This window comes from Macaca thibetana, chromosome 10 (genome assembly GCF_024542745.1).
Source record: "Macaca thibetana thibetana isolate TM-01 chromosome 10, ASM2454274v1, whole genome shotgun sequence".
NCBI classification, from domain to species: Eukaryota; Metazoa; Chordata; class Mammalia; order Primates; family Cercopithecidae; genus Macaca; species Macaca thibetana.
Genome location: NC_065587.1, coordinates 93,746,964 through 93,773,634, shown reverse-complemented (window position 1 = coordinate 93,773,634; position 26,671 = coordinate 93,746,964). Strand labels below are relative to the sequence as shown.

The 26,671-nt window shown below is 40.6% G+C and overlaps 1 long non-coding RNA gene and 1 pseudogene across 2 annotated transcripts in view; both read left to right on the top strand.

Moving 5' to 3' along the window:
- The window catches only part of LOC126929328 (uncharacterized), a 65,953-nt gene that overhangs the window by 14,821 nt on the left and 24,461 nt on the right, over positions 1-26,671 (top strand). The window lies entirely within an intron of this gene.
- Positions 2,552-26,477, top strand: LOC126929298 (magnesium transporter NIPA3-like; annotated as a pseudogene).

The following is a 26,671-nucleotide window of genomic DNA, read 5'->3' as shown; positions in this document are numbered from 1 at the left end:
ACATCGTATGCCTCAACATTTAAAAGATACAAAATAACATCATCACCATCATCATCATCACTATTATTTTGGTAGATTTCTCAGCCTGCCAGTTCCCTTTCCCAGAGGCATCTGCTGTTAACAGCTTATTTGTGTTCTCCAGATGTACTTCATACATACACAAGCATACGTGCATATGTGCAGACTGGTTTCCAAAAAGTTTTTCTATCACAGTAAAATGGTTCAACTTCAACCTCGTTTATTCCATTATTTCTGAATTCACGTGGAGAATGTATTTGGTGTAATTTATTGAGAGGACATTAGGCGGCAGTATAGTATCACAAGGAGGAGGCTGGGGCTGTCTACACATTTTTTTTGGCCTGGCACCATGGCTCACACCTGTAATTCCAGCACTTTGGGAGGCCGAGGAGGAGGTTTGCTTGAGCCTAGGAGTTCAAGACCAGCCTGATCAACATAGCAAGACCTCTAGCTACTGGAGAGTCTGAGGCTAGAGAAGCTGCAGTGAGCTGTGATTGCACCACTGCACTCCAAAGGAAGAGAGAGGTGTTGTGTGGCTATTACATATCTTGCCATATATTTCCAAGTTTTGCTATTATAAATGATGACTCAATCCCTTGAGTCATAAGTCATAATGCCTTGAGCCTGAGTCAGGAGGGAACTGGGTGCTTATACACTGGGTCCTGTCAGTTATTGTTGAGTGTTTTTCCCTCTGCATATCTGACCTGCTGCACACTGAAGTTCTTGAAAGAGCCTTTGGGCCCAGAAATGAGATATAGGCAGTTAGATCTTACTGGAGTTGGTGCTGGAAAGCAAGGGTCTGAGGGCCATTGGGGGAGGGTCACTGACACCCTAGCTCTTGGAATCTTAGAGTTTTGGAACAGAAAGGTAGCTCAGAGCTATTCTAGTCTACTCCCTCCCTACTCTCGTGGAGGTGGGATGTGTTTCCCTGAGTACTGCACTCCCATCGTGAAGAGGAGGCTCAGACAAGAAAACATTTTGCAGGCCCCATTTTCCTCCCAAGTTCTGTCAAGAGTGAGAGATTGTGCCTTGTCATATGTGCATTTTTAAGGTAAGTTTGGAAGCCTCTCACTTATGAATTAAAAACAGAAAAGTCATTATTATAATACATACATATATTTTATGTATGTGTGTGTGTGTGTGTGTATATATATATGTGTGTATATATATATATATTTTTTTTTCCTCAGAGACCAGGTCTTGCTCTGTTGCCCAGGCTGGAGTGCAATGTTGCCATCATGGCTGAATGCCTTGCACATATCTTGCCTTCTCACCTTTTCAGGCAAGCCCACACTCATCTCAAAGAAAATACTTTGAAGGTCATATTAAACAGGGTCTTTCTCTCTTACTACTTCTCCGTGTCATTTGTCTTTTTTCCACACACATTCCTTTTCCTCCTCTGCATTCCTGCGGTTGTTCTCATTTCACTAGTTGGTACAGAGCACCCCATCCTGCCCTTATCTGTGGGGAGCTCTCCAGCCACTCCTGCTGGAATGGGCACATTCTACAAAGGCCTGGGCCTGGACCTCAGGTCCCTTTGCCTCCCTATGCTTGGCACAGTGACTGGCAAATCCAGATCTCATTCATGTTGGATAAAATAACTTGCCTGCCAATATTTTAGACCTCCTGAGTGTTACAAATACGCAACGGCCCCAGAAATCAAGCATCTGTCTGCTGAGCAGTTAAGCAACAAGACTATCTATAATCATAGACTGTGTGGGGCCAATGGCAATTGCTCCAGAGTTTAATAACTACAGCTATTAACTGGGCCTGGCCCTCTCCCTCTGGAGAGTCAGTCTTCTTCCTAAGCTCCTACACTCTCCTACACAGCCACAGTGCCCTCATCGAAACCAGAAATTTAGCACTGACACAACACTGCCATGCAGTCCACGCATCCGAAGTTTCACCAACTGTACCAGTCCAGTCTTTCAGAGCAAAAACAAAGCAGAACCAAAAATGTCTTTCCTTTTCCCTCTTCCTTTCTGCCCTAGGACTGCCTCCTGGATCACGCACTGCATTTAGTTGTCCACAATGTGGAAGAGTTCATTGGGCTTTCTGTATATGTCACGGCCTTGCCATTTTTGAAGAGTACAAGCCAGTTACTTTGTAGAAGCCCTCTCAGTTTGAGCCTGTTTGATGTTTATTCATGATTAAATACAGATTATACATTTTTGGTAATAATGCCACAGAAGTGATGTATCTTGTCAGGAGGCCTGTGATGTCAATATGTCTCCTTGTTGGTGATGTTAACTTTGATCACTTATTTAAGACAGTGTCTGCCAGGTTTCTTGACTTTGGTACATGCACTATTTAAATCAGTTCGTGAGATAATTATTATTATCTTCATTTTACAGATGAGGAGACTGAGGCAAAAAGACTTGCCGTGGCTGGACACTGTCTCACGCCTATAATTCCAGGGAGGCCAAGGCAGGCAGATCGCCTGAGCTCAGGAGTTTGATACCAGTCTGGACAACATGGTGAAACCCTTTCTCCACCAAAAATATAAGAAATTGGCCAGGCGTGGTGGTGCTACTTGGGAGGCTGAGGTGGGAGGATTGCTTGAGCCTTGGAAGTCAAGGCTGCAGTGAGCCGAAATCACACAACTGTACTTTAGCGTGGGTGACAGAGTGAGACCCTGTCTCAAAAAAAAAAAAAAAAAAAAAAAAAAAGACTTGCTGAAAGTCATGCTCACAAGCCAGGATCCTAACCCAGTGGGCCTGGCTCCAGGCAAGTACTCCTAGTGACTGCATAGGAGGCAGAGTGCTGCAACTGGGCCTGGAGGAGGTTGGCCTTGAAAGAGGGGCAACATGGGTAGACAGAAAGGTCAATGTGGTGCTCCTAAGCCTGGAGTTCCTCTGTCAGTGTCTGCTTGGCCATAGTGTCCCCTGGACCCTGGCATTCCTGCAGGGGTGACTTCTGCTGAGGATGGGCGTGAGATGTGGTTGGCTTGAGGTTACTACAGCTCCGAGGCCCCATTTTGTGTCAAAGTTCCTTGTAACTTTTGAGGGGTCATGATGTGCCCCCAATTTTGAGCTTTGCCACACCTTAGATCATGTATTTTGGAATGTCATGTAGCAAGAGCTGACCCTTGAGCCGCCAGTCCCCTGCTCTTCCCGCATTGCTGACCCCACAGTTTGCCCAGACTGGAGCTGTCCTTGGCTGTGCCCTCCTATTCCTGGCTTCACACAGCTCTGCTCCTGATTTCTGCTCAGTCACGTTTTCTCTGCTTCACAAAAACACTTCTGGATTCACGCTGCCCTGGTTGGGATTTCCCAGACGCAGAGCCTGAGGAAGGAGGGAGCTGGGGTATTTATACACTAGGTCCTGTCAGTCATTGTCGAGTGTGAATCCCTCTGTATGTCTGACCTACTGCATTTGCAGGTTCTGGCATAGAGATGAGATGCTGGTGGTTGGAGCTGATTGAAGTTGGTGCTGGAAAACTAGGGTCCAAAGGCCATAGTGGGGAGAGTCACTGACATCCTAGCTCATGGAATCTTAAAGTTTTGGAGCAGAAAAGGAGCTCAGAGTTATTCTAGCCTACTCCCTCCCTTCTCTCATGGGCCAGGATGTGCTTCTTGAGCACTGCGTTCCCATCATGAAGAGGAGGCTCAGACAGGAGAACATCCTGCAGACCACATTTTCTCTCCGAATCTGTCAAGAGGGAGAGACCCTGACATAAGTGCATTTTATTAGGTAAGTTTGGAATCTTCTCGTTTATGAATTAAATGCAGAAAAGTTATTATTATAATTGATAGATCTTTTTGTTTGTTTGCTTTGTTTGTTTTGAGATAGGATTTTGCTCTGTCACCCAGGCTGGACCACAGTGGTGGAATCACAGCTCACTACAACCTTGAACTCCTGGACTCAAGGGATCCTCCCACCTCAGCCTCCAAAGTATTAATAGCTAGGACCACAGGCACATGCCACTACTCCTGGCTAATTTTTTTCATTTTTTGTAGATAGGGTCTTGCTGTGTTGCCCAGGCTGGTCTCAAACTCCTGGACTCAAGCAATCTTCCTGCCTCAGTCTCCCAGAGTGACTATAGGTGTGAGCTACCATGCCAGGCCAATATATCTTAACTACTTTACTCACACTCCATTATGAACCCAAATAATATGTTTTTAAAAATACTTAAAATTTAGGAAGAAGGTGACTCTCCTCATATGAAATAAATACCAGCATGCACACACACATACACACACACACACACACTAACATGTGAATAACACGGCTCTTTCAGTAGGACATGTACTTAAATGTGCTCTGCTTCATGTTCTACCACTGTGCTTTAGCAGCTGTTTGATGGTGAGATGAAGCTCAATTTCTCTGAGTTTTACTTTTATCAGGTGTAAAATGAGGATTAAAAACAATATCTACTCCATGAGTAGTGAAGAGTAAACAGTGAATGCTAGATGGTATTTTAGGAGAAGGAAGTAGGCTTGTTGTACTAGGCAGCTATTGCCAAAACAGTGCTATATATCAACCAGCCCCAACTCATTGCCCCCTGGAGGTGCACTTCTGGAATGGGGGCATGAAGGGCTCTGCAGACCCTCTCCCAAGCAAAACAACCATCATTGGTGAAAATTATTGAAAAGAAACAGCCACATAAAATCTCTGAAATTCTCCTAAGGGCATCCTGCAAATGGAAAAGCATTTATTCAAGAATATTACTAAATATTGGTAAGAATGGTGGGGTCTGTGGCACTAATCCATGATCTCCTTCCTCTCCCTGCTTGAAGTTTGACTCCAGGTGGATGTGGTCAAGAAGATGGACTCCCTCCCCACCTGAGCTTCTGACTTGGGGAAATGGATTCACCATAGTAGATGGCATCTCACATCTCTCCCCAGCTCGATGTTGCAGAAGTTGTATTACAGACAAGTGTGGCCAAGAGATCCATGGCTCTCTTCTTACACCTATGAGCACCCACTGGAGTGCAGTGGATTAAACATGACAGGGCCCATCTGGGGGCAAGTTTGAGCCTTGCCAGTTTGATATTGGGCGCTAAGTGGAGTGGCTACTATAGCAAATCTGGTGTACGTTGTGCTATAAATTGGTCTTTCTGTATTGTCCTGTCATAAAGACTAGTACCTTAGGATAGAACACAGGCTTAGGACCCCATAATACTGCTGTACAAGCCAACCCAGCAAACTGGTCAGTTACAAACCTTGCTGTAGGTCTCTGAAAAAAAAAAAAAACTGGATAAAGTTTCCCTCTCATCTTGTTTCATGTCCTTGGGAGCTTGACCTTGTAACCATGTGGCAGTACTCAGTACTTTCTCTTGGTCTCCACCATCCAGAGAACAGGAATTTTGGAATTCATGTCATAGTTGGCTCTAAAAATTATCTTAAGCAGTTAAAAGCCATTGAAAGCTCAAAATTGGTTGCTCTAGGCCCCTTCTGGGAAGAGCAGTGGAAACTGCCCAATGCTGAAGCTTTGTGGCTAAGGCTTTGTCTGTTTCCAATGGCAGCCTTGGTTCAGGGTTCAATTTCTGGCTTAGGGAATGAGTCACTCCTTGTTTGATATCGATATGACCTTTACCATTTGTTGATTCTCCTCCCCTCCATGAACCATCTTGAATTTTCCTTTCTCTGAGCACCCGGGAGGTTATATTTGGTAAAGTTCAAAAGTCAGAAATACTGGTGATTTGGCATGACTAATGTTGGGTAATAAGAGATTTAAAAGGATTTTTTAAAAGAGCACTATGATTAAAAGTCAGCTTAATTAAAACCGCATATTCAAGCTCTAACAGCCTGGAACTCCTTGAGAAAAATAGGAGGTGCCACAGACCCTGTTTTGGGAAAATCCTCTGTTTTCCTCATGAAACCCCAGGAACTGAAAGTGGATAGATCTCTCTCAAAATCTAAGGCACTGTTCTGTTTTGCATGTGTCATCCAACATTTTTGACTTCTGGGGATATCAGATATTACTTCACATTGCGAGAGAGATTTGGTGTGTAATGACTAGGTAGGAAATATACTTTTAGGGGTGGCTAATGGCAGTTATGGGAAGATACTCAGCTCTTTGTACGTTTGGATCAGAGAAGCATGCTCTTGGCTACCTAGAAGATATGAAAATGTCCCCATTCCCACAGTGAGAGATAAGACTCTCAGGGGGATGGACTAATCATAGAATGTGCTGATTGTGTTTGGATTGCTTTGCAATGAAACGCATGGTAAAATAATTACACTGTTGTTCTGTAGTGTTTCTCTTTTGGGGATCTAGGATCCAATATGAAAAATGGGACCTTTAATTTTTGGGATTTTTTTTTTTTTTTTTTTTTTTTTTGCCTTCCAGTTGTGCCCACTTATTAGGCTATAGAAACTGCATGCTTTCCTGGCCCTGTTCCTCCAAGGGCTCTACCCTGAAACCAGTAATCTAAGTAAGAAACTGGCAAATGAAAAACCCTACAACTACTGGATCTTTTGTCTGACTGTGCATTTATATGTGCTGTGTGTGATGTTTATATATGAAAGAGCTCTGATTAATTGGCTTAAAAATACTAAGTGCTTAAATCAAATATTTTGTCAGAAAAATAAAAATTGTAATGACTTTTAGTAGGTTACTGAAGAAACAGTTTTACATGCAAGGTGTGTAAGGAAAGTGAAATGGGTTTTTGGTAAGAGATTATAAGAAGGCAATGGAATATGGGTTTTCTTGGGCCTAGTTTAGATGGCTAAAGGATTATTTTAAGTTAGGTAGGATAAAGTTGAAGGTTTGAACAAGTTGTGGAAAGTTTGTGAAAAATTAATCTTGTAAAAATTCTCTGTATGAACATATTGACCAAAGTAAAAGGCGTATTACTTAGTTTTTCCATAAATTGAACACAACAGGTTTTTCTTAGAGCACTGATCTGTTCTTTCACAAAAATTTGTAAAGGATTATAAAAGGTTTATGAGAATCTTATTTTATGGTCAAATATTAAAATTAGGTAGATTTGTCTATAAGGTTTTCTTAAGAATTGGATTTAACATAAGAGTACACTAATCTAAAGGTGAAATTGGCTTATTTGGTATAAAAGTCATACAGAAACTATTATCAAATATGAAGTGCTGTTTGGCTTTCTTTGGGCTATATTTGTATAAACATATTATTGGTATGTGTTCCAAAATTATGGGAAACTCCTATAATTCCAATATGACTTAGTGTATGTTATTAATAGTTATATTTGTTATGTAAAATTGTTGTATGCCATAGAAGTAACCAAATTCCTTTTAAAAAATTTTATTATACTTTAAGTTCTGGGGTACACGTGCAGAACATGCAGGTTTGTTACATAGGTATACATGTGCCATAGTAGTTTGCTGCACCCATCAACCCATCATCTACACTGGGTATTTCTCCTAATGCTATCCCTCCTCTAGCCCTCCCACCTCTTGACAGACCCCATTGTGTGATGTTCCCCTCCCTAGGTCCATGTGTTCTCATTGTTCAACTCCCACTTATGAGTGAGAACATGTGGTGTTTGGTTTTCTGTTCCTGTGTTAGTTTGCTGAGAATGATGGTTTCCAGCTTAATCCATGTCCTTGCAAAGAACATGAACTCATCCTTTTTCATGATTGCATAGTATTATATGGTGTATATGTGCCACATTTTCTTTATCCAGTCTATCTTTGATGGGCAGTTGGGTTGGTTCCAAGTCTTTGTTATCATGAATAGTGCTGCAATAAACACATGTATGCACATGTCTTTATAGTAGAATGATTTATAATTTTTGGGGTACATACCAAGTGATGGGATTGCTGGGTCAAATGATATTTCTGGTTCTAGATCCTTGAGGAATCACCACACTGTCTTCCACAATGCTTGAACTAATATACATTCCCACCAACAGTTAAAAACATTCCTATTTCTCTACATCCTCTCCAGCATCTGTTGTTTCCTAATTTTTTAATGATCACCATTCTAACTGGAGTGAGATGGTATCTCATTGTGGTTTTGATTTGCATTTCTGTAATGATCAGTGATGATGAGCTTTTTTTCATGTTTGTTGGCTGCATAAATGTCTTCTTTTGAGAAGTATCTGTTCATATCCTTTCCCCACTTTTTGATGAGGTTGTTTGTTTTTTTCTTGTCAATTTGTTTAAATTCCTTTAGATTCTGGATATTAGCCCTTTGCCAGATGGATAGATTGCAAAAAATTTCTCACATTCTGTAAGTTGCCTGTTCACTCTGATGATAGTTTCTTTTGCTGTGCAGAAGTTCTTTAGTTTAATTAGATCCTATTTATCAATTTTCGCTTTTGTTGCTTTTGCTTTTTGTGTCATGAAGTCTTTGCCCATGCTGTGCCCTGAATCGTATTGCCTAGGTTTTTTTTTAGGGTTTTTATGGTTTTAGGTTTTATGTTTAAGTCTTTACTCTACCTTGAGTTAATTTTTGCCCATGCCTGTGCCCTGAATCGTATTGCCTAGGTTTTTTTTTTTTAGGGTTTTTATGGTTTTAGGTTTTATGTTTAAGTCTTTACTCTACCTTGAGTTAATTTTTGTGTACGGTGTAAGGAGGGGGTCCAGTTTCAGTTTTCTGCATATGGCTAGCCAGTTTTCCCAACACCATTTATTAAATAGGGAATCCTTTTCCCATTGCTCGTTTTTGTCAGATTTGTCAAAGATCAGATGATTGTAGATGTGTGGTATTATTTCTGAGGCCTCTGTTCTGTTCCATTGGTTTATATATCTGTTTTGGTACCAGTACCATGCTGTTTTGGTTACTGTAGCCTTGTAGTATAGCTTGTAGTCAGGTAGCATGATGCCTCCAGCTTTGTTCTTTTTGCTTAGGATTATCTTGGCTATACAGGCTCTTTTTTGGTTCCATATGAAATTTAAAGTAGTTTTTTCTAATTCTGTGAAGAAAGTCTTTGGTAGCTTGATGGGGATATCACTGAGTCTGTAAGTTACTTTGGACAGTATGGCCATTTTCATGATATTGATTCTTCCTATCCATGAGCATGGAATGTTTTTCCATTCGTTTGTGTCCTCTCTTATTTCCTTGAACAGGTTTGTAGTTCTCCTTGAACAGGTCCTTCACATCCCTTGTAAGTTGTATTCCTAAGTATTTTATTCTCATTGTAGCAATTATGAATGGGAGTTCACTCATGATTTGGCTCTCTGTTTGTCTGCTATTGGTGTATAGGAATGCTTGTGATTTTTGCACATTGATTTTGTATCCTAAGACTTTGCTGAAGTTGCTTATCAGCTTAAGGAGATTTTGGGCTGAGAAGATGGGGTTTTCTTTTTCTTTTTTCTTTCTTTCTTTTTTTTTTTTTACAAGGAGTTTCACTCTTGTTGCCTAGGCTGGAGTGCAAGGGCACGATCTTGGCTCACTGCAACCTCTGCCTCCTGGGCTCAAGCAATTCTCCTGCCTCAGCCTCCTGGATAGCTGGGATTACAGGCATGTGCCACCATGCCTGGCTAATTTTGTATTTTTAGTAGAGATGGGGTTTCTCCATTTTGGTCAGGCTGATCTCAAACTCCCGACCTCAGGTGATCTGCCCACTTTGGCCTCCCAAACTGCTGGGATTACAGGTGTGAGCCACCGTGCCTGGTGATGATGGGGTTTTCTAAATATACAATCATGTCATCTGCAAATAGAGATAATTTGACTTCCTCTCTTCCTATTTGAATACCCTTTATTTTTTTCTCTTGCCTGATTGCCCTGGCCAGAACTTCCAATACTATGTTGAATAGGAGTGGTGAGAGAGGGCATTCTTGTCTTGTGCTAGTTTGCAAAGGGAATGCTTCCAGCTTTTGCCTATTCAGTATAATATTGGCTGTGGGTTTGTCATAAATAGCTCTTATTATTTTGAGCTATATTCCATCAATACCTAGTTTATTGAGAGTTTTTAGCATGAATGGGTGTTGAATTTCATTGAAGGCCCTTTCTGCATCTATTGAGATAATCATGTGGTTTTTGTTTCTTGTTCTGTTTATGTGATGGATTACGTTTATTCATTTGTATATGTCAAACCAGCCTTGCATCCCAGGGATGAAGCCGACTTCATCGTGTTGGATAAGCTTTTTGATGTGCTGCTGGATTCCGTTTGCCAGTATTTTATTGAGGATTTTTGCATCAATGTTCATCAGGAATATTGGCCTGAAATTTTCCTTTTTTGGTGTCTCTGCCAGGTTTTGGTATCAGGATGATGCTGACCTCATAAAATGAGTTAGGGAGGAGCTCCTCTTTTTCTGTTATTTGGAATAATTTCAGAAGGAATGGTATACCAACTTCTCTTTGTACCTCTGGTAGAATTCGGCTGGAAATCCATCTGGTCCTGGGATTTTTTTGATTGGTAGAATATTAATTACTGCCTCAATTTCAGGACTTGTTATCGGTCTATTTGAGGATTCGACCTCTTCCTGGTTTACTCTTGGGAGGGTGTATGTGTACAGGAATTTATCCATTTCTTCTAGATTTTCTAGTTTATTTGCATAGGTGTTTATAGTATTCTCTGATGGTAGTTTGTATTTCTGTGGGATCAGTGGTGATATCTCCTTTATCATTTTTTATTGAGTCTATTTGATTCTTCTCTCTTTTCTTTTTTATTAGTCTGGCTAGTGATCTATCTATTTTGTTAATCTTTTCAAAAAACAGCTCCTGGATTCATTGATTTTTTGGAGGGTTTTTCGTGTCTCTATCTCCTTCAGTTCTGCTCTGATCTTAGTTATTTCTTGTCTTCTGCTAGCTTTTGAATTTATTTGCTCTTGCCTCTCTAGTTCTTTTAATTGTGATGTTCGGGTGTTGATTTTAGACCTTTCGTGCTTTTTCCTGTGGGCATTTAGTCCTAAAAATTTCCCTGTAAACACTGCTTTACAGGGAAGCTGTGTGCCAAAGATTCTGGTATGTTGTACCTTTGTTCTCAATTGTTTCAAAGAACTTATTTATTTCTGCCTTAATTTCATTATTTACCAAGCGGTCATTCAGGAGCAGGTTATTCAGTTTCCATGTAGTTATGCAGTTTTGAGTGAGTTTCTGAATGCTGAGTTCTAATTTGATTGCACTGTGATCTGAGAGACTGTTTGTTATGATTCCCATTCTTTTGTATTGGCTGAGGAGTGTTTTACTTCCAATTATGTGCTCGATTTTAGAGTAAGTGTGATGCAGTGCTGAGAAGAATGTATATTCTGTTGATTTGGGGTGGAGAATTCTGTAGAGGTCTATTAGGTCTGCTTGGTCCAGAGCTGAGTTCAAGTCCTGAATATCCTTGTTAATTTTCTGTCTCATTGATCTGTCTAATATTGACAGTGGGGTGTTAAGGTCTCTCACTATTAATGTGTGGGAGTCTAAGTCTCTTTGTAGGTCTTTAATAACTTGCTTTATGAATCTGAGTGCTCCTGTATTGGGTGCACGTATATTTAGGATAGTTAACTCTTCTTGTTGCAGTGATCCCTTTACCATTATGTAATGCCCTTTTTGTCTTTATTGATCGTTGTTGGTTTAAAGTCTGTTTATCAGAGACTAGGATTGCAATGCCTGCTTTTTTTTTTTTGCTTTCCACTTGCTTGGTAAATAGTCCTCCATCCCTTTATTTTGAGCCTATGTGTATCTTTGCATGTGTGATGGGTCTTCTGAACACAGCACACCGATGGGTTTTGACTATTTATCCAATTTGCCAGTCTGTGTCTTTTAATTGGAGCATTTAGCCCATTCACATTTAAAGTTAATGTTGTTATGTGTGAATTTGATCCTGTCATTATGATGCTAGCTGGTTATTTTGCCCATTAGTTGATGTAATTTCTCCATAGTGTCAATGGTCTTTACAGTTTGATATGTTTTTGTGGTGGCGGGTACCGGTTTTTCCTTTCTATATTTAGTGCTTCCTTCAGGAGCTCTTGTAAGGCAGCCCTGGTTTTGACAATATCTTTCAGCATTTTCTTGTCTGTAAAGGATTTTATTTCTTCTTTACTTATGAAGCTTAGTTTGGCTAGATATGCAATTCTGGGTTGAAAATCCTTTTCTTTAAGAATGTTGAATATTGGCCCCCACTCTCTTCTGGCTTGTAGAGTTTCTGCAGAGAGTTCTGTTAGTCTGATCGGCCTCCCTTTGTGGGTAACTTGACCTTTCTGACTAGCCTTAACATTTTTTTCCTTCATTTCAACCTTCGTGAATCTGATTATTTTTCTTGGGGTTGCTCTTCTTGAGGAGTATCTTTGTGGTGTTCTCTGTATTTCCTGAGTTTGAATGTTGGCCTGTATTGCTAGGCTGGGGAAGTTCTCCTGGATAGTATCCTGAAGAATGTTTTCCAACTTGGTTCAATTCTCCCTGTCACTTTCAGGTACACCAGTCATGTAAGTTTGGTTTTTCCACATAGTCCCATATTTCTTAGAGGCTTTGTTTGTTCCTTTTCATTCTTTTTCTCTAATCTTGTTTTCACATTTTATTTCATTAAGTTGATCTTCAATCTCTGATATCCTTTCTTTTGCTTGATCAGTTTGGCTGTTGATACTTGTGTAGGCTTCACGAAGTTTTTCAGCTCCATCAGGTCATTTATGTTCTTCTCCAAACTGGTTATTCTAGTTAGCAATTCCTTTAATCTTTTTTCAAGGTTCTTAGCTTCTTTGCATTGGGTTAGAACATGTTTCTTTAGCTTAGAGGAGTTTGTTATTACCCACCTTCTGAAGCCTACTTCTGTCAAACTCATTCTCCATCCAGTTTTGTTCTCTTGCTGGTGAGGAGTTGTGATACTCTGGAGGAGAAGAGGCATTCTGGTTTTTGGAATTTTCAGCCTTTTTGCATTGTTTTTTCCTCATCTTCATGGCACTGTCTACCTTTGTTCTTTGATGTTGGTGACCTTTGGATGGAGTTTTTGGGTGGACATTCTTTTTGTTGATGTTGATTCTATTCCTTTCTGTTTGTTAGTTTTCCTTCTAACAGACTCCGCTGCTGCAGGTCTGCTGGAGTTGCTGGAGGTCCACTCCAGACCCTGTTTGCCTGGGTATCACCAGCAGAGGCTGCAGAACAGGAAAGATTGCTGCCTGTTCCTTCTTCTGGAAGCTTCGTCCCAGAGGGGCACCCTCCGGATGCCAGCCGGAGCTCTCCTGTATGAGGTGTCTGTCGACCCTTGCTGAGAGATGTCTCCCAGTTAGGAGGCATGGGGGTCAGAGACCCACTTTAGGAGGCTGTCTGTCCCTTAGCAGAGCTCGAGCACTGTGCTGGGAGATCTGCTGCTCTTTTCAGAACTGGCAGGCAGGAATCTTTGTCTGCTGAAGCTGACCCCGTAGCTGCTCCTTCTCCCAGGTGCTCTGTCCCAGGGAGATGGGAGATTTATCTATAAGCCCCTGACTGGGGCTACAGCCTTTCTTTCAGAGATGCCCTGCCAAGAGAGGAGGAATCTAGAAAGGCAGTCTGGCTACAGTGGCTTTGCTGAGCTGTGGTAGGCTCTGCCAAACAGAAAAAAAGCTGTGGTAGCCTTGAGATGGAGTCTCACTCTGTCACCCAGGCTGGAGTGCAGTGGTGCAATCTCAGCTCACTGCAACCTCTGCCTCCCAGGTTCAAGCAATTCTGCTGTCTCAGCCTCCCAAGTAGCTGGGACTACAGGTGCACGCCACCATGCCCAACTGATTTTTGTATTTTTAGTAGAGACAGGGTTTCACCATATTGGCCAGGCTGGTCTCAAACTCCTGACCTCATTGTGTGCCTTCCTTGGCCTCCCAAAGTGCTGGGATTACAGGCTTGAGCCACAGTGCCTGGCCAAGCATGTCACTTTCTAACAGGCCCAGGAGCCCCATATTACCTTGTGACCTCAAGAGGAAAGGAATTTTCCAACTTATAGGTATTTGAGGGTACAAACTCAATGCTGGGCTTGGCTTTGAAAAAAGTCTTATCTGAGATTCATTTTATGGAACAACGTTCCATCAAAGCCAATTAAAAAAGCCTATGTGAAAAATTATTCTTGCTGCACTTTACAAATAATCTGACCAAGTATAAGGCTAAAGCTTATTTTTTGAAACAAATCCATCCTACCATGATTTGTCTTTAGTAAAAATGTGAGACTGGAGAGAGAAAAATTATGTTTCAAAAACTATGGTACACTTGTTATTAGATTCTAGTCTCATCAGTTGTTTTGGGGCTGTTTTTCACCATAATGATGCTTTCTGACTCAGCTCCTCTCTACCCTGGATATGAGATGCCCTAATAGTTAGGTGGGAATATCATTGCCCCTATTCAGCCTGAAGAAGTTGAAGAGGATAGATTTCATCTGCTTACAGCCTTTAGGATTAAGGGTTCCCTTGTAAAAGGGAGGGGGGAAATATGCCAGAGGTGTTTGAACCAGAGCAACTCAATCTTGAATAGGGGCTGGGTAAAATAAGGCTGAGATCCACTGAGCTGCATCCCAGGAGGTTAGGCATTCTAAGTTACAGAATGAGATAGGAGGTTGGCACAACAGGTTACAAACACCTTGCTGATAAAAGAATGCAGTAAAGAAGCTGGCCAAAGCCCATCAAAACCAAGATGGCAATGAAAGTGACCTCTGGCTCATTATACACTAATTATAATGCATTAGCATGCTAAGAGACATCCCACCAACACCACAACAGTTTATAAATGCCATGACAACGTCAGGAAGTTACCCTATATGGTCTAAAAAGGGGAGGAACCCTCAGTTCTGGTAATTGCCCACCCCTTTCCTTGAAAACTCATGAATAATCCATCCCTTGTTTAGCACATAATCAAGAGAACCATAAAAACAGCCAACCAGCAGCCTCAGGACTGCTCTGCTTATGGAGTAGTCATTCTTATATTCCTTTACTTCCTTAACAAGCTTGATTTCACTTAATAAAAAGATATTATAGTATATACATACAAAGGAATATTATTTCGTCCTTAAAAAGAAGGAAATCCTGCCATTTGTGATGACATAGATGGACCCGGAGGATATTATGTTAAACAAAGTAAGTCAGGCACAGAAAGACAAATACTGCAGGATCTCATTTATGGGTGTATCTTAGCCCATTTGTGCTGCTATAACAAAATATCTGGGACTGGGTAACTTATAAACAGCAGAAATTTGTTTCTTATGTTTCTGGAGGCTGGGAAGTCTAAGATCAAGACACTAGCATTGGTGTCTGATGAAGGCTGCTCCCTGCTTCCAAGATGGTGTCTTGTTGCTGCTTCCTCCAGAGGAGATGCATGTGTTCTCACATGGAGGAAGACAGAAGGTGAGAGAGCACTCCTTTTGACCTTGAGCCTTTAAATAAGGGTGCTAATCCCATTCATAAGAGTAGAGCCCTCATGACTTAATCACATCCCAAAGACCATACCTCTTAATACTACTGCATTGGGGATGGCTTCAACATAAATTTTGGAGGGATGTCATCATTCAAACCATAGCAATGTGGACTCTAAAATAATCAAACTCCTAAAAGCAGAGAGTAGGCCGGGCGTGGTGGCTCAAGCCTGTAATCCCAGCACTTTGGGAGGCCGAGACGGGCAGATCACGAGGTCAGGAGATCGAGACCATCCTGGTTAATGCAGTGAAACCCTGTCTCTACCAAAAAAATACAAAAACTAGCTGGGTAAGGTGGCAGGCGCCTATAGTCCCAGCTACTCAGGAGGCTGAGGCAGGAGAATGATGTAAACCCGGGAGGCGGAGCTTGCAGTGAGCTGAGATCTGGCCACTGCACTCCAGCCTGGGCAACAGAGCGAGACTCCGTCTCAAAAGAAAAAAAAAAAAAAAAACAGAGAGTAGAATGATGGTTTTCACGGGCTGGAGGGAGGGGGAAATGGGGAGATGATGATCAGAAGGTACCAAGCTTCAGTTATCCAGGATGAATGAGCTCTGGAGATCTGTGCGGCATGATGCCTATAGCTAAAAATACTGCATTGTATACCTAAAATTTACTAAGGCAAGTTGATCTTATGGTGTTATTATCAAAACAGTGACAAAAACAAAATCCAAATACAAATAATAAAGGGGCTGGGTGCAGTGGTTCACAGCTGTAATCCCAGCACTTTGGGAGGCCAAGGTAGGTGGATAACTTGAGGTCAGGAGTTCAAGATCATCCTGGCCAACACGGTGAAACCCTGTCTCTACTAAAAATACAAAAATTAGCTGGGCATGGTGGCCTGTGCCTGTGATCCCAGCTGCTCAGGAGGCTGATGTGGGAGGATCACTTAAGTCTGGGAGGCGGAGGTTGGAGTGAGCCATGATCATGCCACTGCACTCCAGCCTGGGTGACAGAGCAAGACTCTGTCTCAATAACAATAATAATAACAACAATAATAAAGGGGTGGGAGGAAACTTTGGGAGGTGATGGATGTGTTTATAACCTTGATGGTGGTGATGGTTTCACAGGTACAACTTATCCCCAAACTTATCGAAATGGATACATTCAATATATACAGCTTTTTATATGTTCATTTTACCTCAATAGAGCAGTTTTCTTTAAAAAAGAATTAACAACAATCTGGCAGGTCCATGGGTTGGAGAGGCCCAGGTGACTGAGGAGAGAGTATCTGCATCCAGGAGCCCCGTCCAGGAACATGGGGGCCCATGTGAGGCTGTGGCACAGAGAGCCCTGCCGAGAAGGATATGTGCTGTCTCTGGTCTGTCCAAACTCCTCCCAGGCTTGGTGTGAGATCACAGAAGTGTCACAGCTGCTTCTCCGGTCCTCTACACGGACCTGAATTCCAGCATAACCAACTTGAGCATTTCAGCAAACGTAGAAAACAAATACAGTCTTTATGTGGGCTAGGTACTGGCAGTAACCTCCAGTATTTTTATTGGCTCCAGCTTCATATTGAAAAAGAAGGGTCTCTTGCAACTGGTCAAAAAAGGCGTCACTAGAGCTGGACAAGGTGGACATTCTGACCTGAAAGATGGCTCTAGGGGGCAGGAGTGCTAGCCATGGGAGCAGGAGAGGCTGTACATTTTGTGGCTTATGCTTTTGCACCTGCCATCTTGGTCACCCCCACCCTCCCGGCCCTCTGAGTGTTCTCGTAAGTGCAATATTATCTTCTTATTTTTTAAATGAGCACTTGAACATTTATGGGAAAACAGGCTGCATATTGGGGTCAACTGTGATGGTTATCCATCCCCCACAAGAAGAGGAAGTCACTTCTTTGCATGAAATGGAAATGAAATTGAGAGACCCAGGATTTATTTCCTTTGCTGTGATCATAATTGTGATCTTCTTGGTACTGATTTTGATTGTGGCTCCCAAGAAAGGACAGATCAATATATTGGTCTATATTTCAATCTGTTCTTTGACTGGAGCATTTTCAGTTTCTTCTGCCAAAAGCCTGGGAATTGCCATTAAGGAATTACTAGAATGGAAGACAGTTTAGAAGCATCCCCTGGTCACTGTTTTGCTGGCTATACTTGTGCTTTTGGTGACTACACAGATTAACTATCTCAAGGCACTGGACACCGTTACTACATCTCCTGTGACTCCCATTTATTTTGCGTTCTTCACATCCATGGTAGTGAATTGCTCTGCCATCTTACTCCAAGGGTGGTATGGCATGAAGGCTGGAGATATCATCAAGACCCTAAGTGGATTCTTCACTATTATCTTTGGCATCTTTCTTCTACATGCTTTTAAAAATACTGACATTACCCGGAGTAAGCTGACATCCACTGCTAAGAAGGAAGTCCTCTCTCTGAATGGCAATGAGAGCAATCCTGTTTACAAGTTTTAGAGAACTTGGAGTGTTCAGCCCCGGATACAATGATAACGTTACCTTGTTTAGTAGAACTGATGATTGAAGTCTCTAGAAACACTGAATTTTAACCAGTATTAGACACTCAAAGAGGAAAATGAATGCTTGTTTCTTGGAACTAGGAAAGTTAGCATTTTTGAAGTTCTAACTAATTTAAATGTGAGGCCAAGTACAAATGCCATCTTTTTGGCCATTAAATTTGAAAATCAGATTGATTCTCCTCCAGAAGACGTCTGCTGCTTTTCTTTTCTGCAAACTTTGAAATATTCCCTAGGGATCAAAGAAGTCAAAGAGCTATGTGTGTCTCCGAATAACCTCTTTCCTCCGGCCACAATATATTTGTCTCTGCCAGGTGGCTCTTCATTTTTTCTTTGGTGGCTGTATGACTCACATTCATTGATAGAAAGTTAGCAGTGTTCTGATAAGCAGAGTATCAGTCATTTTCTCTGATGAGTCATAATTTCAAATTATTGAAACTGAGAAGCGAGATCACTGGTGCTTTGTCCTCCCTTCTGCAACTTCCTTCTTAAACTGGTTAGCTAATTAATTATTTTAAGGGAAAAACAAGCCTGCTTTGGAAATTTATTCCTTAGTGGGCTAGAATACACAAGACACACCCACTCATGAAGAGCTTATGAATTCTAACTTACTGACAAATCATAAGAATTTACAACCCATTAAAGAGGAAGAATGGAGGAAGAGAAAAATACTTTAGACCTCAAATAAAGGAAACCGATTTTTTCTTTTCACAAAAACACAGACACATGCGACTGTTTTCACAGGTTCCTTTAATTAACTCAGACCTGGATGGCATAAAATGGAGTTTCTGAAGAAGTCCAGGTAAATTCAGCTTTGGAGTCATTTACGTTCATTTTGTTTCTTTCTTTTACTATTATCCCAAAGGTTATTTTTCTTGTTGATATAGAGATTTTTTTTTGTAAAATAATTGCTATGTTAATTCAGGATTACATTGTACACTTCAATTGTTCTCAAGTGTTTTATCCCTAAAGGGTGAGTTTTCCATAGACTGTTTGGAAACAGCTAGAGAAATCTTTGTGAAAAATCTGAACGAATTATCATAATGGCTCTCTTGAAATTTGGTACTTGCTCCCTTATTAAGGAAATTATGATTAGTTACTAATCTTTAAAAATAGGTATATCCTAATAGAGAGTCAACTTCCTGAAAAACAAAATATTAATACCTCAGGGGCTACTGCAGGAAAATACCTTTTACACATTAAAATATCCGTAACATTTTCCTATTTGAAATGCATCACAGCAATCCCATTTTTGGTGGTCTTCAATATAATGGACAGATTTACTACCACTTACTGATTTTATGGAACAGAAATTGACTATCTTATTTCTATACTAAACTTATTTTTCTTATCTTATTTCTTATCTCTTATGTCTTTTTCTTATCTTATTTCTATACTAAGCTTATTTTTCTCAAAACAAAAATTCTAACTGAAAATTTGTCATTAAAAAAAATTTCAGGTTGACTGGATTTTTTTCTGCTCCAACTTTAAATGTTATTAGGTTTTGTTTCTTGTTTCTAAGGTAGCTCAAGACTTCTCAGGGTAATAATAGTAAATCTTATTCTTCAGAATTCTTTTTAGCTGACTTCAGCATTTCCCCAGTTTTATTAAACTATGACCAATGTTCACAATGACAACCTGAGATGGCTGCAAGGCCCTAATGTGTCATTGCAGTCTTTTCATCACAGTGTAATGTTGAGTACAATTCCATGCATTCTAAATTTTTGAAAATTGATGATCCATGGAAAGTCCATGGAATTATACCTCAGACCAAATATGTGTTTACTCTCACTTTAGTTGTATAACAGACATATAAGCTATGAACACAAGTTTGTAGGAAAAGTATCTTCTGGCTGGGTGGAGGCTCACACCTGTAATCCCAACATTTTGGGAGGCCGTGGTGGGAGGATTGCTAGATTCCACGAGTAGTTTCAGACCAGCCTGGGCATTTCAAGACCCCATCACTAAAAAAAATGTAAGAAATATCAACTGAGTGTGGTGGTGTGCACCTGGAGTCTCAGTTATGTCAGGAGGCTGAGTCGTGAAAGTATATTCTGAAAAGATCGTATTTGAAATCTGCAGAAATTATTTTTTTTCTTTTAGTATTAAGAGCTTTATTGATGTTTCTAGGACACCTTCTTGGTGATGAAATTCATGGCACTTTTCTTGACATCCAGCATGAGACTGTGGTGGTTCTCTGTTCTGGTGAATTTAAGTTTTCGATATTTATTTGTGTCACCTGTCACAGAGATTTTGTCCTTGGTATGTTATACTCAGGTCAAAGTTTCCTGAAACACAAGGCTCAATGAGTACCCTGGATGGGAAAATGAACTGGTGTTGACATATATGCATGCCCAGGAGGAAGACTGGGAAAGATTTAATGAGTTGGAGTATGCTGAGAAACAATGAAATATTGAAAACTGTCTATATAAAAATCACTGTTGGGCATACACATTAAAAACAATATGTTATTGCAAATTTAACACTAAAATTATTTTCCCAAACAGAAGATATCGTTTAAGGAAGAATAAAATGCTGAACCCTTATATTCAGACTGTCAGTCTTACCTGGTAGTTTATGTATGTATTTCAATACTTTGTCAATACATAGATATTTTAAGATTTATTATGTGAATATCTGCGTGTGTGTCATTAAGGATTGCAAAGTAGTGCTCACACAAGAATTAACAACAATCCTTCTCAAACTCTTCCAAAAAATAGAAGAGGAGGGAAAGCTTTCTAACTAATTATCTGAGGCCAGCATTATCCTGATACCAAAGTCAGATACAGACGTCACAAGAAAAGAAAAATATAGATCATATCCCTTGTTAGTACACATATTAGTCAGGTTGGGTTGCCATAACAAAATGCTATAGATTGGGTGGTTTAAACAACAGGAATTTATTTCTCATAGTACCGGAGGCTGGAAGTCCCAGATGAAGGCCCAGTGAGGTTGTCTGGAGGGGGCTCTTTCCTTATTTGCAGATGGCCACCTTGTCACTGCAGTACTCAGATGGCCTTAGCTCTGAGTGCATGTGATGAAAGAGAGAGGGAGAGATATTTCTCTCTTCCTCTTCTTCTAAGGCCACCAATCCTGTTGAATTAGGCCTTATGAACTTATTAACCTTAATTACCTTCTAAAGGCCCTATCTCTAAATCAGCCATATTAGGGGTTAGAGATTTAATCTATAAATTTTGGGGGAACACAATTCAGTCCATAACAGTATAAATACAAAAAACTAGCAAATCTAATTCAACATCTTTAGAGAAGTGCACATCATAACCAAGTGGGACTTATTCCAGGAATGCAAGAGTGGTTCAATATATGAAAATCAATCCGTTGTATATACTACATTGATAGAATGAAGGAAAGAAACATGATCACCTCCATCAATGCAGAAAAAGCATTTGACAAAATTGAACACCTTTTTATGATAAAAGCAATTGACAAACTAGGAGTAGAAGGAAACTTCTTCAATATAATAAAGAACATTTGTGAAAATCCCACAACTAACATCCCAGTCAAAGGTGAAAGACTGACATCATTCCTCATAAAATCAGGAATAAGGAATGGATACCCACTTTTGCCACTTCCATTCAACATTGCACTAGAAGTCCTAGCCAAAGAAATTAGACAAGAAAAAAAGGCATCTAAATTGGAAAGCAAGAAGTAAAATTATCTCTATTGCACATGACATAATTTTACATATAAAAAAATTTAAGGAATTCATAAAAAATCCACTAGTGCTAATAAACAAGTTCAGCAAATTTGCAGTGTACAAGGTCAATACATTAAATTAGTTGTACTTCTATACACTAGCAATGAACAACCTGAGAAATAAATTAAGAAAACAATCTTGTCTGAGTGTGGTGGCTCATGCCTGTAATCCCAGCACTTCTGGAGACTGAGGTAGGAGGATTGCTTGAGGCCAGGAGTACAAAACCAGCCTAGGCAAGAGAGCAAGACCCAGTCTCTTAAAAAAAATTGCCAGGTGTGGTGGCGTTTGCCTATAGTCCCAGCTTCTCTTAAAAAAAATTGCCAGGTGTGGTGGCGTTTGCCTATAGTCCCAGCTACTCAGCAGGCTGAGGTAGGAGGATCACTTGAGCCCAGGAGTTTGAGACTACAGTGAGCTAGGATCACCATTGTACTCCAGCCTGGGCAACAGAGCAAGATCCTGTCTCTATTAAAAAAAATAAAAAAAGAAAACAATTCTATTTATAATAGCACAAAAAAGAATAAAATACATAGGAACAAATTTAAACCAAGAGGTGCAAGATTTATGCACTGAAAATTATAAAACATTGCTGAAAGAAACTTAAAAAGACCCAAATGGGAAGCCACTTTGTGTTTGTGGATTGGGAGATGTGGAATTGTTAGAATGGCAGTGCTCTGAAAGTGACCTACAGATGCATGCAATGCCTTTCAAAATTCCAATGGTCTTTTTTTTGCAGAAATGAAAAAGCTGATTCTAAAATTCATCTGGAATTGCAAGAGACCCCAAATAGCCAAAACAATCTTGAAAAAAAAAAAAAGTTTGCAGACACACACTTTCCAATTTCAAAGTTTGACTACAAAGCTACAGTAATCAAAGAAGCATGGTTGTGGCATAACGATGGACCAATGAAATGGAACTGAGGGTCCAGAAATAAACCAATACATCTATGTTCAATTAATTTTCAACAAGGGTGCCAAGATCATTTATTGGAAAAAAGTCTCTTCTACACATAATTCTGGGGCAACTGTATATCCACATGCAAAAGAATGACTATACTGCATACTGTATACAAAGATTAACTCAAAGTGGATCAAAGACCTAACCACAGAGCTAAGACTGTAAAACTTTTAGGACAAAAATGTAGGGATAAATCTTCATAACTTTGAATTTGGCAATATAATGCTATGACAATAGCTATGACACAGATGGCAAAAGAAAAGCTAGATAAACTGCAACCCATCAAAATTAAAAACTTTTGTGCATCAAAGAACACTTTCAAGAAGTGAAAAGAAAATCTACAGGATGAGAGAAAATATTTGCAAATTATATGTGTAAGAAGGGCTTACTTTCCAGAACATATAAATAACTCTCAGAACTTAAACAACCCAATTAAAAAACGGTGAAAAGTCTTGAATAGACTTTTCTCCAGTGAAAACATACAAAGGGCCAACAAAGCTATGAAAATATGCTCGACATCATTAGACATCATGGAAATGAAAATCAGAACTATGAGATATCACTTCACTTTCATTAGGTTGTCTCTGATTTAAACAAAGGAGAGGAAAACAAGTATTAGTGAGGATGTGAAGAAATTAGAACGCTCATCCGGGTGCAGTGGCTCAAGCCTGTGATCCTGGCACTTTGGTAGGCCAAGGTGGGCGGATCACTTGAAGTCAGGTGTTCAAGACCACCCTGGCCAACATGTCGAAACTCCATCTCTATTGAAAATACAAAAAAATTAGCCAGGTGTGGTGGTACAGGCCTGTAATTCCAGTTACTCTGGAGGCTGAGGCAGGAGAATCACTTCAACCCGGGAAAGAGGCTTCAGTGAGCCGAGATCATGCCACTGCACTCCAGTCTGAGTGACAGTGACTCTGTCTGAAAAAAAAAAAAGAGAGAGAAATTAGAACTCTCATGCATTGCTGGTGGGATTGTAAAATGGAGCAGTTGTTCTGGAAAACAGTTTGAGAATTCCTCAAAAAGTTAAAAATAGGCCTTGCACAGTGGTTCATTATTGTAATCCCAATACTTTGGGAAGCCAAGGCAGGAAGATTGCTTGAGGCCAGGAGTTCAAGACCAGCCTGGGATACACAGTGAGACCCCAACTCTAAAAAAAATACAAAATTTAGCAGGGCGTGATGGTGGATGCCTGTAGTCCCAGCTACTTGGAAGGCTGAGATGGGAGGATTGCTCGAGCCCAGGAGATCAAGGCTGCAGTGAGCTGAGATAGCACCACTGCACTCTAGCCTGGGTGACAGAGTAAGACCCTAACTTAAAAGCACTATTCACAACCCGAATGTCTGTCCACTGATAAATGGATAAACACAAGGTGGTAGACCCACACAGTGGAATACTACTCAGCCACAACAAGAGTGACATTCTGACATGCTGCAACTTGCATGAACCTTGAAGACATTCTGCTAAGTGAGGGAAGTCAGACACAAAGGCCACATACTGGATGTTTCCATTTACATGGACTGTTCAAATAGGCAAATCCACAGAGATAAAAAGTAGATTCGTGGTTGCCAGAGGCTGGAAGGAGGAAGGAAGGAACAGTGGCTAAATGGCTGCTAATGGTTTCCTTTTTGGAGCAAAGAAAATATTCTAAAACAATCTAAGTGATAATTCCGTAACTATGAATATGCTAAAACCATGGAATGAATTTTTAATAGGATGAATTTTATGGTACAAAAATTATATCTCAGCAAAGCTGTTATAAAATAACAAGTATCTTCTCTTTACAACAGCAGTACAGTTATTAAAATTAGGAAATTAACACTCCTTGATATAATACTCTTTATAATTTATGTATCTTCATCAGATTTTGCTGTTGTTCCATTTAATGTCCTTTATAGCAAAAGAGTCTTTGATCATGTCTTGCAATCAGCTGTCATTTCTCATTTCCTTTAATATGAAACAATTCTTCAGTCTTTTTTTCCCATGACCTTGACTGTTTTTGAGAGTAAATTGTTTTATTAAATGACACTTAATTTGGGGTTCATCTGATAGATTCAGATGATGTGGTTTCATCAAGAATACCACCGGCCGGGCACGGTGGCTGAAGCTTGTAATCCCAGCACTTTGAGAGGCCAAGATGGGTGGATCACGAGGTCAGGAGATCGAGACCATCCTGGCTAACACGGTGAAACCCCGTCTCTACTAAAAAAAATACAAAACAAACAAACAAACAAACAAAAAACTAGCTGGTCGAGGTGGCAGGCGCCTGTAGTCCCAGCTACTCGGGAGGCTGAGGCAGGAGAATGGCGTAAACCCGGGAGGCAGAGCTTGCAGTGAGCCGAGATCCGGCCACTGCACTCCAGCCTGGGCGACAGAGCGAGACTCCGTCTCAAAAAAAAAAAAAAAAAGAATACCACCGCAGTGATGTACCTGTTCTGCGCGTCCTGCAAGAAGGCGTGGGTTTCAGTTTGTCCGATCACTGATGATGCTGGAGTTCATCCCTGGTTTAGGCGGCGTCTGCCAGGCCTCTCCACTGCCATGTTACCATATTTCCTTTTGAAATTGCTAAGTATCTCATTGGAGATACTTTGAGACTAGGTATATATCTTCTTACTCAACTTTCCACCCATTAATTTTAGCATCCATTGTTGATTTTTGCCTAAAAAATGGGATTTTTACATCAATCTCTAATTCTGTTTTTTCTTTTTTGAGATTGTATTTCCAATTCAAAAGATTCCGAGAGCTCTGTGTTCTTCAACAAAGTGTACACTTTGTTGTTTTAAAGTGTCCCATGAGAACAGGCAAAGCAACCAGGCTTAATATTCCCTGTTTGCAGAAAAGAAAAAAACATCTTGCAGACTCATGGACTTAAAGCCAGCTTGTGTTTTGTAATTGGCCCTTCACCTTCTCAGATCTGGAGGGGCACATTGATGATTTGGCAATTAAAAAAAAAAAAGAAGAATAGTAAGGAGGCTCTCTGGACCTCATGGAAGATGACAGGGCCCTGGACCACTTTTACTTATTGAGGTTCCAGGTATATTGGGATATAAATATTATAGCAAAAATGAGTTATAACTATGGTGAAAAAAATGAACTGTGGTTGCCTGTGGGGCTGGACTGGGGATGAGTTGGGGGTGGGACAGGATTGACTGGGAAGGGACGCCAGGCTTCTGAGGGCATGAATCCTGTGCATCTTGACAGGGGTACACATGTCCAAACTCACAGAAGGTGAGCTTTGGAGTGGATGTGACATTCTATATAAGTTTTACCCCCAAATCCCCATAAACATGGCTGGTAATGGTATGCATGCTGAGGTGTTTAGAGGCAAAGCGCTCTGATGCCAGCAACTTCATGTGAAATGCACGAAAAATGTGATAGACTGTGGTACAAAGGACAGAACTCAAATTCGTCTTGCTGCTCACCGATACAAATGCATATCTGATTACTTCCTCTGCCCCATGTCTATTTTATTTAATGTAAAAATGTAGAATCACTGAGCTACATGAAAGCATAAGTGCCTGTTTCTCTGTCCTCCTCTCACATGTAAGGCTGATCAAAGGCTCAAAAGAATACAACCATTTGCCTCTTATCTACCCACACCTTTAAAAAATTTCCTCCTCTTTCTCCAATACCCACTCTTTTTGTTTTAAATATTGACATCCCCAGACCCTCTTCAGGAAAGGTATGGACCACAATTTTTCCTGTGGATCTATGGTCTTTCCTGGGCATGTCACTAACCTTGGCAAATCAACTTCCTAAAATGATTGAGGCTTGCCTCAGTCATGTTCTTTGATTTACAATTGATAGCATTAATTGTAGAATGTATGTGGTAGATCTATGGGGACTCATTGTAAATACTATCAATTCTTCTATATATTTGAAACTTTAAATAATAGAAAGCTGGGGAGAAAATGAGTTACCAAAAGTTATGGTAAATTTTAGTTGTTTGCATTTATTTTATTTTATTTATTTTTTCGACATGGAGTTTTGCTCTTTTTGCCCAGGCTGGAGTGCAAAGGCATGATCTCTGCTTACTGTGGCCTCCATCTCCTGGGTTCAAGCGATTCTCCTGCCTCAGGCATGCACCACCAAGCCCGGATAATTTTTTTTTTTTTTTTTGAGACAGAGTCTCGCTCTGTTGCCCAGGCTGGAGTGCAGTGGCCTGATCTCGGCTCACTGCAAGTTCCGCCTCCCAGGTTCAGGCCATTCTCCCACCTCAGCCTCCAGAGCAGCTGGGACTACAGGTGCCTGCCACCACGCCCGGCTAATTTTTTTGTATTTTTAGTAGAG